The sequence below is a fragment of the Pristiophorus japonicus genome, chromosome 12 (assembly GCF_044704955.1).
Source record: "Pristiophorus japonicus isolate sPriJap1 chromosome 12, sPriJap1.hap1, whole genome shotgun sequence".
In the NCBI taxonomy this organism is placed as follows: Eukaryota; Metazoa; Chordata; class Chondrichthyes; family Pristiophoridae; genus Pristiophorus; species Pristiophorus japonicus.
In genome coordinates, this window is record NC_091988.1 from 144,222,530 (window position 1) to 144,237,937 (window position 15,408).

The 15,408-nt window shown below is 44.5% G+C and overlaps 1 long non-coding RNA gene across 1 annotated transcript in view; it reads left to right on the plus strand.

The window, feature by feature from the left end:
- LOC139277489 (uncharacterized) overlaps positions 1-13,995 on the plus strand; it is a 30,220-nt gene extending 16,225 nt beyond the window's left edge. Inside the window, exon 3 of the long non-coding RNA XR_011596091.1 lies at positions 13,838-13,995. This is a non-coding gene — a long non-coding RNA (uncharacterized lncRNA). The remainder of the gene's footprint in view (positions 1-13,837) is intronic.
- Positions 13,996-15,408: the final 1,413 nt, after the last annotated feature.

Genomic DNA, 15,408 nt, shown 5'->3' on the forward strand with positions numbered 1-15,408 from the left:
CTTCTCCTGTACCATGTGGGAACTCAGGGACGACTCCAGTGTCCCTGACGACTATGTGTGCAGGAAGTGTATCCACCTCCAGTTCCTGACAGTCCGCGTTGCGGAGTTGGAGCTGAGGGTGGATTCACTCTGGAGCATCCACGATGCTGAGAATGACGTGAGTATCATGTGTAGCGAGTTGGTTGTACCGCAGGGAAAGGGTCCACAGCCAGATAGGGAATGGAAGACCAACAGGAAGAGCAGTGCAAGGAAGGTAGTGCAGGAGTCCCCTGTGGTCATCCCCCTGCAAAACAGATACACTGCTTTGGGTACTGTTGAGGGGGATGACTCATCAGGGGAGGGCAGCAGCAGCCAAGTTCATGGCACCGTGGCTGGCTCTGTTGCACAGGAGGGCAGGAAAAAGAGTGGGAGAACGATAGTGATAGGGGATTCAATTGTAAGGGGAATAAATAGGCGTTTCTGCGGCCGCAACCGAGACTCCAGGATGGTATGTTGCCTCCCTGGTGCAAGGGTCAAGGATGTCTCGGAGCGGGTGCAGGACATTCTAAAAAGGGAGGGACATAAGCCAGTTGTCGTGGTGCACATTGGTACCAACGGCATTGGTAAAAAAAGGGATGAGGTCCTACGAAACGAATTTAAGGAACTTGGAGCTAAATTAAAAAGTAGGACCTCAAAAGTAGTAATCTCGGGATTGCTACCAGTGCCACGTGCTAGTCAGAGTAGGAATCGCAGGATAGCGCAGATGAATATGTGGCTTGAGCAGTGGTGCAGCAGGGAGGGATTCAAATTCCTGGGGCATTGGAACAGGTTCTGGGGGAGGTGGGACCAGTACAAACCGGACGGTCTGCACCTGGGCAGGACTGGAACCAATGTCCTCGGGGGAGTGTTTGCTAGTGCTGTTGGGGAGGAGTTAAACTAATATGGCAGGGGGATGGGAACCAATGCAGGGAGCCAGAGGGAAACAAAAAGGAGGCAAAAGCAAAAGACAGAAAGGAGATGAGGAAAAGTGGAGGGCAGAGAAACCCAAGGCAAAGAACAAAAAGGGCCATTGTACAGCAAAATTCTAAAAGGACAAAGGGTGTTAAAAAAACAAGCCTGAAGGATTTGTGTCTTAATGCAAGGAGTATCCGCAATAAGGTGGATGAATTAACTGTGCAAATAGACGTTAACAAATATGATGTGATTGGGATTACGGAGACGTGGCTCCAGGATGATCAGGGCTGGGAACTCAACATCCAGGGGTATTCAACATTCAGGAAAGATAGAATAAAAGGAAAAGGAGGTGGGGTAGCATTGCTGGTTAAGGAGGAAATTAAGGCAATAGTTCGGAAGGACATTAGCTTGGATGATGTGGAATCTATATCGGTAGAGCTGCAGAACACCAAAGGACAAAAAACGTTAGTGGGAGTTGTGTACAGACCTCCAAACAGTAGTAGTGATGTTGGGGAGGGCATCAAACATGAAATTAGGGGTGCGTGCAATAAAGGTGCAGCAGTTATAATGGGTGACTTTAATATGCACATAGATTGGGTTAACCAAATTGGAAGCAATACGGTGGAGGAGGATTTCCTGCAATGCATAAGGGATGGTTTTCTAGACCAATATGTCGAGGAACCAACTAGGGGGGAGGCCATCTTAGACTGGGTGTTGTGTAATGAGAGAGGATTAATTAGCAATCTCGTTGTGCGAGGCCCCTTGGGGAAGAGTGACCATAATATGGTGGCATTCTGCATTAGGATGGAGAATGAAACAGTTAATTCAGAGACCATGGTCCAGAACTTAAAGAAGGGTAACTTTGAAGGTATGAGGCGTGAATTGGCTAGGATAGATTGGCGAATGATACTTAAGGGGTTGACTATGGATGGGCAATGGCAGACATTTAGAGACCGCATGGATGAACTACAACAATTGTACATTCCTGTCTGGCGTAAAAATTAAAAAGGAAAGGTGGCTCAACCGTGGCTATCAAGGGAAATCAGGGATAGTATTAAAGCCAAGGAAGTGGCATACAAATTAGCTAGAAATAGCAGCGAACCCGGGGACTGGGAGAGATTTAGAACTCAGCAGAGGAGGACAAAGGGTTTGATTAGGGCAGGGAAAATGGAGTACGAGAAGAAGGTTGCAGGGAACATTAAGACAGATTGCAAAAGTTTCTATAGGTATGTAAAGAGAAAAAGGTTAGTAAAGACAAACGTAGGTCCCCTGCAGTCAGAATCAGGGGAAGTCATAACGGGGAACAAAGAAATGGCGGAACAATTGAACAAGTACTTTGGTTCGGTATTCACGAAGGAGGACACAAACAACCTTCCGGATATAAAAGGGGTCGGAGGGTCTAGTAAGGAGGAGGAACTGAGGGAAATCCTTATTAGTCGGGAAATTGTGTTGGGGAAATTGATGGGATTGAAGGCCGATAAATCCCCAGGGCCTGATGGCCTGCATCCCAGAGTACTTAAGGAGGTGGCCTTGGAAATAGCGGATGCATTGACAGTCATTTTCCAACATTCCATTGACTCTGGATCAGTTCCGATGGAGTGGAGGGTAGCCAATGTAACCCCACTTTTTTAAAAAAAGGAGGGAGAGAGATAACAGGGAATTATAGACCGGTCAGCCTGACGTCGGTAGTGGGTAAAATGATGGAATCAATTATTAAGGATGTCATAGCAGCGCATTTGGAAAGAGGTGACCTGATAGGTCCAAGTCAGCATGGATTTGTGAAAGGGAAATCATGCTTGACAAATCTTCTGGAATTTTTTGAGGATGTTTCCAGTAGAGTGGACAAGGGAGAACCATTGATGTGGTATATTTGGACTTTCAGAAGGCTTTCGACAAGGTCCCACACAAGAGATTAATGTGCAAAGTTAAAGCACATGGGATTGGGGGTAGTGTGCTGACATGGATTGAGAACTGGTTGTCAGACAGGAAGCAAAGAGTAGGAGTAAATGGGGACTTTTCAGAATGGCAGGCAGTGACTAGTGGGGTACCGCAAGGTTCTGTGCTGGGGTCCCAGCTGTTTACACTGTACATTAATGATTTAGACGAGGGGATTAAATGTAGTATCTCCAAATTTGCAGATGACACTAAGTTGGGTGGCAGTGTGAGCTGCGAGGAGGATGCTATGAGGCTGCAGAGCGACTTGGATAGGTTAGGTGAGTTGGCAAATGCATGGCAGATGAAGTATAATGTGGATAAATGTGAGGTTATCCACTTTGGTGGTAAAAACAGAGAGACAGACTATTATCTGAATGGTGACAGATTAGGAAAAGGGGAGGTGCAAAGAGACCTGGGTGTCATGGTACATCAGTCATTGAAGGTTGGCATGCAGGTACAGCAGGCAGTTAAGAAAGCAAATGGCATGTTGGCTTTCATAGCGAGGGGATTTGAGTACAGGGGCAGGGAGGTGTTGCTACAGTTGTACAGGGCCTTGGTGTGAGGCCACACCTGGAGTATTGTGTACAGTTTTGGTCGCCTAACCTGAGGAAGGACATTCTTGCTATTGAGGGAGTGCAGCGAAGGTTCATCAGACTGATTCCCGGGATGGCGGGACTGACCTATCAAGAAAGACTCGATCAACTGGGCTTGTATTTACTGGAGTTCAGAAGAATGAGAGGGGACCTCATAGAAACGTTTAAAATTCTGACAGGGTTAGACAGGTTAGATGCAGGAAGAATGTTCCCAATGTTGGGGAAGTCCAGAACCAGGGGACACAATCTAAGGATAAGGGGTAAGCCATTTAGGACCGAGATGAGGAGGAATTTCTTCACCCAGAGAGTGGTGAACCTGTGGAATTCTCTACCACAGAAAGTTGTTGAGGCCAATTCACTAAATATATTCAAAAAGGAGTTAGATGAAGTCCTTACTACTAGGGGGATCAAGGGGTATGGTGAGAAAGCAAGAATGGGGTACTGAAGTTGCATGTTCAGCCATGAACTCATTGAATGGCGGTGCAGGCTAGAAGGGCCGAATGGCCTACTCCTGCACCTATTTTCTATGTTTCTAACAACTAGAAATGCTAATTCTGTTTTCTGCTGGATACATACAGAATTTCTTTGGTCAGGTTTTTGCCAATAAAATTAGTCAGGATTTGTCCACAATAATTATCATTTTGCACATTCAGTTGTATTACCAAGCACTTGACAAGTTCAGCAACAGGTAAGGACAGTGATCCAGCTCTGGATTGCAGGAAATTGTCGGTAATTTAAATTCAGCAATGAATGTGAAAGTCTGATTTATGGATTCATGGCATTAGAACCAATGTATTTGCTTTTGCATTATAATGAATATTCTAGTTTTGATATCAGAAAGAAAACTATGATTCCAGTTTTAAAAATTGTGTGCATTGCCCGCTAATGCAGACGGTACTGAAAATTAAATGTATCTATTAGTTGGTTAGTTCTTTGTAGTGATTTATTTAAATATTCAATTTAGGAGATTTTTTTTATTTCCTATGCCATTAAGTAGCACGAGGGCTTTTGAATAATTTACTGCTCATTTGTTTGAAGTGTCCCTAAGATTCAACAATTATTTCTGCCATTATTGTTGTTAAATAACATTGTGAAACATTGACCACAAACTGAAGTGTTAAATAATAACATTATTAATGCTGGAGATTTTCATGATTTCTTATTCAAAAAATGAACGTAAATTAATTGAGCTTTTGAACAAATACTCTTCAGCTCAGTTGTAGTAGTAATTTTATCAAACTTTTGCTAACCTGAATAATACGCATGTGTGTCTATTACTGCTTTTGTAAGTGTAATATGTTGTCTATGAAATCAGTTGGCTACTCATAAATTCTTGCTGTAGAAGTGGGAACTGTGAATAGAACTGCCTCCTCGCGCATTCCATCTATTGAGCCTCTATCACATCTCATACCTTGTTGGTCCACAGCCTTGATAATGAAATATCAGACAGTGGCTGGGCTTCTGTGGTATCACCTACTTCTTGGTCAACAGCCCTATAAATGAAACACAAGACCAATCAAGATGATTGTTAATGGACATCATGTTTGATAATGCTTCCATACTTCACATACTTCCCTTGGAGCAAGTCAGCTTGCTACAAAATTACACTTTTTAAAACCCTTCAGGATTTTGAATACCTCTATCAAAATCTCACCTTAACCATCTCTGCTCTAAAGAGAATAACCCAACTTCTTTAGTCTCTCCATGTAATTGAAGTCTGATTCCCTCACATACTATGCTACAGTATAAGATTGTCTGATTTTCTCCCACACACAACTGGATCCCTGGTACCATTCTAGCAAATCTCTCTGCACTCTCTAAGGCCTTGACATCCTTCCTAAAGTGTGGAGTCTAGAATTAAACAATACTCCAGCTGGAGCCTAACCAATGTTGTAATAAGATTTGGCATAACTTCCTTGCTTTTGTACGCTCTGCCGATATGCCTTTTTAACAGCCTTCTTAACTTGTCCTGCCATCTTCAAAGATGTGTACGTCCATCCCCCAAGCTTCTCTGTTCCTGCATTCCCTTTAAAATTGTACAATTTAGTTTATCTTGCCTCTCTACATTCTTCCTACCAAAATAAATCATTTCACACTATCTGCCCCATTTCACCAATCCTCCTGAAGTCTGTTACTAGCCTCCTCACTGTTTACTACATTTCCGAGTTTTGTGTCATCTGCAAACTTGGAAATTATGTGCTGTATACCCAAATCCAGGTCATATCAAAAAGAGCAGTGATCCAACACCGACCCCGAGGGGGTCACCAATGTACACTTCTCTCCATTCTGAAAAATAATCATTCACTTTCTGCTTTCTGTCCCTTAGTTAAATTTGTGTCCATGTAGCCACTGCCCCTTTAATCTTACGGGCTTCAGTTTTTCTAACAAGTTTATTATGTGCTACTTTATCAAACGCCTTTTTAAAAAAAAAAATCCATACACACAACATCAACCACACTACCCTCATCAACCCTTTCCATTACATCATCAAATAACTTGATCAAGTTAGTCAAACATGATTTGCCTTTAATAAATCTGTGCTGATTTTCATTTATTAACCCATATTTTACCAAGTGCCAATTAAGTTTGTCCCAGGCTAGTGTGTCAAAAGGTTTCCCCACATTCGGCTGACTGGCCTGTAGTTGCCGGATTCATCTCGCTCCCATTTTTTGAACAGGGTTGTAACATTTGTAACCTCCCGTCCTCTGGCACCATTCGCATATCTAAAGACGATAGGGAGATTGTGGTCAAAGCCTGCACAATCTCTACCCTTGCTTCCCTGAGTAACCTAGTATGTATCTCATCTTGGGTGACTTTCAGCATTGCCAACCTTTTAAGTACTTCCTCTTTATCTATTTTTATCCTATCTAATTTCTCTACTACTTCCTGATATTGGCAGTATCCTCTTTCGTGAAGATAGATGCAAAGTATTCATTTAGTACCTCAGCCATGCCCTCTGCCTCCACAAGATCTCTTTTTTGGTCCCTAATAGGCCCCTTTGACTACCCTTTTATTATTTAAAGTTTCAGCTACAGCTTAGTTGGTAGCACTCTCACAGTTTGAGTCAGCAGGTTGTAGGGTCAAGTGCCACTCCAGAGTCTTGAGCACAAAAATCCAGACTGACACAGTACTGAGGGAGTGCTTCACTGTCAGAGGTGCTGCCTTTCAGATGAGATGTTAAACTGGGGTTCTGTCTACTCTCTCAGGAGGACAGCAATGATCACATGTACTATTCGATGAAAGGATTCCATAGTACTATTCCGAAGAAGAGTGGGGAGTTACCCCCAGTGTCTTGGTCAATATGTATGCCTCAGTCAACATCACAAATAACAGAATATCTGATCACTATCACATTGCTATTTGTGGGAGCTTGTTGTGCACAGTCTGACTGCCGTGTTTCCTACATTACATCAGTGATTACACTTCAAAAGTACTTCATCTATATTAATAATAATAATCAGTTTTTGTCTGTCCTGGGGCGGGACCAGGGGCTGGTAGCACAAGATCTGGACTGTGTGGCAATTGCACGGACCAATGGGCGCTCAGGGCCCACCCAGCCTTGCAACCAATCAGGGTGGGGAGCGATGTGTCTGCTCCAATGAGGAGGCAGCAGTGGATGCAGTGGGGCCAATGGACATGGGGCAGGGGGGGCTCCCCGGGCGTTGCTGCGGAGCTGATAAGAGCGCATGGTGGGAGTGGGCGGTCAGAAAGAGAAAGATAGAGGGAGGGGAGAGCGAGAGGGTGGGAGGGAGAGAAAGAGTAGGAGGAGTAGGAACGAGGGGAGAGAGGGTAGGAGGGAGAGGGAGGGTGGGAACGGGAGGGAGGGGGAGGGATGACATCATCATTGATTCTTTAGATGATAACCGTCGATAGAATAATGTTGGAAAGTGTGGGGGCATGCACTTTGGCAGAAAAAATCAAAGAGCAAATTATAATTTAAATGGAGAAAGATTGCAAAGTGCCGCAGTGCAGCGGGACTGGGGGTACTTGTGCATGAAACACAAAAGGATAGTTTGCAGGTACAGCAAGTGATCAGGAAGGCCAATGGTATCTTGGGATGGAGTATAAAAGCAGGGAAGTCTTACTACAGCTATATGAGGTATTGGTGAGGCCACACCTGGAATACTGCGTGCAGTTTTGGTTTCCATATTTACAAAAGGATATACTTGCTTTGGAGGCAGTTCAGAGAAGGTTCACTAGATTGATTCTGGGGATGAGGAGGTTGAGTATGAGGAAAGGTTGAGTAGGTTGGGCCTCTATTCATTGGAATTCAGAAGAATGAGGTGTGATCTTATCGAAACGTATAAGATTATGAGGGGGCTTGACAAGGTGGGTGCAGAGAGGATGTTTCCACTGATGGGGGAAACTAGAACTAGAGGGCACAATCTTAGAATAAGGGGCCACCCATTTAAAACTGAGATGAGGAGAAATTTCTTCTCCTGTGGGTTGTAAATCTGTGGAATTTGTTGCCTCAGAGATGTGGAAGCTGCGACATTGAATATATTTAAGACCGAAATAGACAGTATCTTAAATGATAAGGGGATAAGAGATTATGGGGAGCGGGCAGGGAAGTGGAGCTAAGTCCAGGATCAGATCAGCCATCATCTTATTGACTGGCGGAACAAGCTCAAGGGGCTGTATGGCCTACTCCTGTTCGTATTTCTTATTAAATAAGTACTGTTGGAATAAAAATACTAATTTGAAAACAAATGTTTTGTGGGTCTCTGCTAGTTTGGCTAAAAAGCACTTTGTGATGTCCTGAGGTTGTGATAGGCAATATAGAAACATAAAAATAGGTGCAGGAGTCGGTCATTCGGCCCTTCGCGCCTGCACCAGCATTCAATATGATCATGACTGATCATGCAACTTTAGTATCCCATTCCTGCTTTCTCTCCATATCCCTTGATCCCTTTAGCCGTAAAGGACCACATCTAACTCCCTTTTGAATATATACGTCTTTATTCTTTCTATTTATGTGTATAAAAGACTTTTAGTTCTCTTAAGTTACCCGCTAATCTATTCTCATATGCTTTCTTTGTCCCACTTATTTCTTTTTTCAGTTCTCCTCTGTACTTTCTGTATTCTCTGCGGCTACAGAGGCAGAGGGCTGCACCCAGGTTCTCTGATGACTTCCTCCATATGCTTAGATGATGGCTAGAGGGGACCTCCCCAGCAGACCAAGTCAGCTCCAAATTGCAGAGGTGGTCAATAGCAGAGATGTCATCAGGAGGACCTGGATGCAATTCTGCAGAAATTTCAATTATCTTGTTAGATCAGGAAAGGTGAGTCCAAAGCCACATTCACCTTCATCCTGCTGTGCCTTTCATCACATTCCCAACCTACTGCACATCCTTACACCAACATGCCTTGTGTGTCCACCCATCCCTCTCTATCACTCGCCCTCATCCTAATGCAATCATAATGGACGTCACCATAATCCAGGTCGGTGATTGGAGCGTGGGCAGGTTCAGGAGGAGCGGCAAGGTCAGAGAGAAGGAGCAGCAAGAGATTGCAGAGCAACGTGATCGAGGTCCTGGAGAGGCGTGAGTTCGGGGCCCAGAAGAGGCGAGGGCCCAGCGGCAGCACAGGCCAGCCCATACTGTGATATGTGTGCGCACTAGGTCCGTACGCAGAGCTGGTCCCTAGTTGTCTTGGTTAATCCTTGCCACCGGACGAAGATCTAGCTTTTGTCAAGCCTGTGTCGTGGCTGGTGTGCAACAGCCACCACATGTTTTAAAAAAAAAAAAAAAAAAATCCATGCACAGGCATCTTTCACCCTTCAACATTAGTTCGGGACCTGGAATATTAGTTCCTTCATTGAAACACCTGTGAACTCGTCCCTTTTTGGCGTGGAAGCAAGTCATCCTCGATACGAGGGACTGCCTAAAAAGAGAAGAATGCAATTATAGCAACTAACAAGACTCATCGAGCCCACTTGGCATTGCCACCCCAATCCATTATAGTCTCCTTCTAAAGATGTAACCTATCCATTCATTACACTCATTTCACCACTCTCACTCAACCTCTTTCCCTCCTTGCAGGAGAAAAGTATACACAATAGGAGGGAGAAGGAAAGAAATGGAGGTGGACCTCCCTATTTTGTGACCCTCAACAGCATAGGAGGCTGCATTGGAAGTCTCTGGAGTGGTTGAGCAGCTGTAGGTCAGAGACTGAGAGGGGGAGACATCTCAGCAACCTGGTGATGGAATTGCATAATCAGACAGCTACATGACATATATATCACTCGATAGTTATCATGTGAATAATGGTATGTACCCAATCTACATTTGACATATCTCACTCCATCTTTTTACTCTCCCACAGGCCCATCAAGAGTCACCCACCACTGTCCAGGAGCAAGACAAAGATGTTTCCTCAGAGGAGCCTCCAGCCTTTGAGGGCACACCGTCACCAGACAGAAGTGCACCCAGCACCACCGCAGAGATGCATACCTCAGTGGGTCGCATGCAAGATAGATTAGTGTTGTCACTGGGTCCGTCACATGTGAGCAAGAGCAGATGGTGAAGACAGCGATAGCAGTGGAGACTCCTCGTTGGAGGGCGCAGGACTCTACCAGCTCTGCTCAGATGCATGTCGACACTGAACCTCGAGGTGCCATCCACAATAAGTGCAGGAGGTTCTGACAGGTTTTGCAAGTGCAATATCTGCAAATGTTCAGAGAACATTTCAGAGTCCATCTCCAACATGAGCACCACAGTGTCACAGGGATTGGCGACTGTAGGCTCTGCCATGGATAAGATGGCCATCTACATGGAGCAGCTAATGCACCACTCACAGGAGCACATGGTCTCTCTGGAGCATAGATGGCTATGGAGAATAGATGGCAGAGGCTCATAGACCTCCTCTCCAAGGGTTGTCAGTGTCGATGTGGGTCCTCAAGGCCTCACTAATGTGCAGCAAGGTGCTCTCCAGCTCCTTGATAGCAGGGAAATGTGGGTGGCTCTTGGGAGAGATGGTGAAAGGAGACTCCCTTCATTTTGAGCCCCAGATGTTTCCCCGGAAAGCAATGGCCGAGTCAGCCCCTGCACGGTTGCAGGAGGAGCAGACTTTGGCGGTGCCGTCACAGGCTCCAAAACCCAGAGGACAACCGACAAAAGTGTCTAAGCAGTCACAGCAGGGAAGTGAGCAAGCTGCCTCTACCTCTGCTGAAGCTATTGGGGTCACACCACGCAGAAGCAAGTGGAATAGAAAGATGCCACACAAGTAGATTCACAAGGGTAACCACTTGGGTGTTTTATTCAATGTTAATGTGACGTTTTAGTTAATGTGATGTGAACCATAAATTTGCTTATTTTCAAAACTTTCTAGTCTTGGACAAAATTGTGTGTACGTTTAGAAGTGGCTTAGTTAGTTGGAATGAAAGGTCAGACATAACATTACCTCCAGGTGACTGTGAATAAATGGATTGGTCATTGTCGGGATACTTTATGGTGCGTCTGTGGGGTGTTGCCAACCTGGTGAAGGATGTGGCAGCCATATGGGTCTACTTCATAAAGTTAAGTAAATCTGGCCATGATGAGGCGATCCTTGACCTCCTGGCTAGCAACATGCTCGAGTGCTGGTGCCATGTGCACTATAGGTTCCTCCAGCTCCTGTTCCTCCTCCTGCTTCTCCTCAAGAGGTTGTGCTTCTCATGGATCACTAATCTTCGCTGTTGTGCAGGGAGCAGCAGGCCATGACAATTTTGAAGAACCTGGCTAGTGCATACTGAAGGGCTCCTCCAGATCTGTCAAGGCATCTGATGCGCATTTTGAGCATGCCTATTGTCTGCTCTGTAACACATATGGTGGTGATGTGACTTCCATTATATCTCTCCTTGGCCTCAATACTTGGCCTCCTCAAGGATGTCATGAGCCACATTTTCAGTGAATAGCCCTTGTCTCCAAGCAGCCAGCTGGAAAGTCTGTTTAGAGGTGTGAAGAGCTGCGAGAGGGTGGAGTGGTGAAGGACGAATGAGTCTTGGCAGCTGCCGTGAATTTGGCCCACCTATGCATGATGATCATCTTATGGTTGCAGATGAGCTGCACATTGAGGGAGTGGAAGCCCTTGCGATTAACAAAGATTAATGAATTATGATGGGGTGCTCTGATGACTACATATGTGCAGTCGATGACGCCCTGCACTCGTCGGAAGCCAGCCAAAGTGGCAAAGCCGAGTGCTCGCTCAGCAACACTGGCTTCATTAGTGGCAAAGTTGATATAATTAGCTGACTTGTCAAGAAGGGAATTGTTAACTTATGTGATGCATCTGTGGGTGGTCGACTGCAAGATGCTGCAAATATCTGCTGCAGATCCCTGGAAAGAGCCTGAGGCGAAGAAGTTGAGGGCATTTCACTAGTAAGGCATGTACACCCGCTCCTCTGGGCTGCAGGGCTTGCTCGAGCAATGCGCAAATGTCTGCAACGACCTGGTGCGATAGCCTGAGCCTCCTTTGGCACTGCTGCGCAGTTATGTTGAGGAAGCTCATCATCTGCCTGTGTACTTTATGTTGGGGATATCGCCTCTGGTGCTGTGCAGCCCTGCACAGATGCCCTCAGTCCCTGTGGAGCATTAAGGGCATTGAGAAGAAGGTTGGTGGTGTGTTGGTGCTTCTGGTGTGCCTAATTCTGCTGGTGTTGGGGCATATCGTGGTCAGATTCTGAGGACCAAGGTGAGACAATATAAACTACACCTATGCTGATGAAATAGATGGCTAGGCAAGCATAATTGACAGAAGCAATATGTCAGTGGTGAGAGAGGTTTTTCCAATGAAGTGACACTGGATGGAGACTTTGCTGGAAAGACTTGCAGCCTGCAGAAAGCTCATTCTGTGCTAAGAATGCAGTCAGCAACAGTGTCTGCCTGAGGAAAGTGATCAGCTGGGAGCTTTTATACTACCTTTCATGCTGTCAACTAATCAGCAATGGCCACTCAACTCCTGTCTCAGGTTGACTGACGTGGTTCCCGAGCTGCGTGAATCCCATGGCCATTTAGGGAAATTTGAAATGTAGTGGGTGTGTGGGGGGGTGGGGAGACAGTCTTAAAACAAGCTTATAATGATTTCAATTAGGTTGCCTGCCTCTGCTGGTCAGATCCCATACTGGCAAACCCACCTGAGGGAAAGGCATGTGGGGACAGGATGACGGCAGTTTCCCGACCCACTCCGACTTTTTTCAAATTTCCCACCCGACCTGCTTCCATTCCCGTCTGCCTAAACGGACCCCAGAAAATTCCGGCCAAAATCGTTAGTTTTCCAGGGAGCTCTAGCTTTGGATGTCCTTTTCTCCTTGTGGGAATGTCTAGTCTGTACCATTGTAGCCAGGAATGTTAAGTCCCCATTCCTCCCCTTAACTTTGTTATTGCCACTATATCATAATCCCATGTGGCTTCTTGTCTTCTTCCTGCAGCTCACCAACCTAATTTACGACACTCGTGAATATATTGCAGTAAAATAGTTTCTAAATATTGAAACCTGAAAGCATAGTTAGAAATAGGAGAAACAGTTTTGCACTATAAACATCGGGCTATATTTTTGGTCTACTGCCACCCCTGTTAGCATTCTGGAGGAGTGACAATGGTGGTGGTAAGCTCTTCGGGCGGACGGCCAGCTTCCAACACACCCCCGGGATATTCGGTGCCGATTTCGAGGGGGCATTACCACCTGGAAGTGGCAGTGTGTAATGCCTCTGGTTGCAACACAGGCTTGATATATGGATCGCGTCTGACCCTTAGTGCCCTGTAGCGCGCCCTGGTGGGAATGTCTGTGGAAGCTGGCATGCCAAGCTATAGTAGCTGCAGTGAGGTAAGTAATGTCAACCTGAGGTAAGTGTGATTGGTTTTAATTTTTTTTTTTGCAATTTATGTTATGGTGGCATGAGTTATTTATTGGGAATGTTTTTGGTGTTTTTTTTCATTTTTCTTTCCCCCCCGAGGCCTCTCTTAGGTCACTCCAAGGCCGGCTGTTTAGCTCAGGATTTTCATTTGCTCAGCTGGCCTAGTGCCCTAAAAGAGGTGTGCAACGCCTCGCTTAGCACTCCGCTCCAAACTCCGGGCCCATCTGATGAATTTTGCAACAGCAGACGCAAACCATTTACCGGCGTAAAATTTACTGCTCTGACTGGGTTAACGCCGCAACAGAGGCGCAACCGAATTTATCCCCCACAAGTTTCAATTTGTAATATTTGGTTTAAAGAATAATTAATTGCATAAACTGAATATAAGGTATTGTGAAGACAAAAATTAAGTGGCAGTAATCATCATTGAGCTAAATAATTGATTTTTCTGACCAGGTAAATGTTTGTGACAAGATTTGCTGTCATTAAATAATTTACTTCTAATACTCTAACCTAAGCTCCTTTTTTCTCCATGCATTTTAAGGTGTGGGTGTCGCTATGGTCTTTACGTCAGCAGTTGTGTCCCTCTACTACAACTGCATTATATGCTACAGTGTGTACTATTTATTTGCTTCCTTCCAACATCCCTTGCCATGGATGGATTGCTTTGATTGGTGGGGTGCAGATGAAACATGCAGCAATAAGCCAAAAGGTATTCTGTCAGCTCTTTTGTTTGAAAATATAAATAGCTACTGGTTCAATAGAAGTTTACTTTTCAGTTTGTTTAACTGCGTGAGAAAAAGCTAAAGTATTTCTAATAGTCATCTTAATTCGTATAGCTAAACCATAAATGTTTTGGTGATTTTATAATCGAAAAGAAACAAGTTGCTAAGTCAATTGCTTTTGGATAGCAGTTTTAAGTATTTCTTCTTGGAGGAGGGGTGGAATTTGTAGATAAAATATATAAAGCAATTAGCTTTTGGTTTCCTATGCTTTTATACTAATATGAACTTAAAAAAATGCCACAGTGCCTCTCTACAAGTTTACTGTGGATTACTGGAAGCACTAACCTAAAATCTAATTTAGCCATTATGCATATGCTTGTGGTTTTAATCATCATGACTCATTTAAAAGAGGCGTATGTTTTAATCTAATATTGGTGGTAGAATTGCAGCATCTGTTGAATAATTAATATATACAAATAATTTTAATAATCCATTTTATGATTTTTTTCATAGCTGGATTTAATGTCCTTTAACATAGCTTTTTGGGAAGAACAACAGTAAGTCAGTTGAAAAGGGCACAGACACCTACTCCATGCTACGACCCAAACAAAGGGCATTCCTCACCTGCCTGCATGAATAACATTCCCTCAAATTGTGGAGAAATTATATGCACAATTAAAGGACAGACGATGGAAAATATAGAAAATAGGAGCAGTCGTAGACCATTCAGCCTTCTAGTCTGCACCACCATTCAATATGATCATGGCTGATCCTCTATCTCAACACCATTTTTCCGCTTTTTTCCCATACCCCTTGATGCCTTTTGTTTCGAGAAATCTATATCTCCCTCTTAAATATGTTCAGTGACTTGGCCTCCACAGCCTTCCGTGGTAGAGAATTCCACAGGTTCACCACCCTCTGAGTGAAAAAATTTCTCCTCATCTCTGTCCTAAATTTCCTACCCCGTATCCTGAGACTGTGACCCCTTGTTCTAGACTTCCCAGCCAGGGGAAACATCCTCCCCGCATCCAGTCTATCCAACCCAGTCAGAATTTTATATATGTTTCAATGAGATCTCCTCTCATTCTTCTAAACTCTAGTTAATATAGGCCTAGTCGACCCAATCTAACGCCCCTATTTAAAAAAGGAGGCAGACATAAAGCAGGAAACTATAGACCAATTAGCCTAACATCTGTGGTTGGGAAGATTTTGGAGTCCATTATTAAAGAAGCAGTAGCAGGACATTTGGAAAAGCGAAATTCGGTCAAGCAGAGTCCGCATGGATTTATGAAGGGGGAATCATGTTTGATAAATTTGCTAGAATTCTTTGAGGATGTAATGAACAGGGTGGATAAAGGGGAACCAGTGGATGAAGTGTATTTGGACTTCC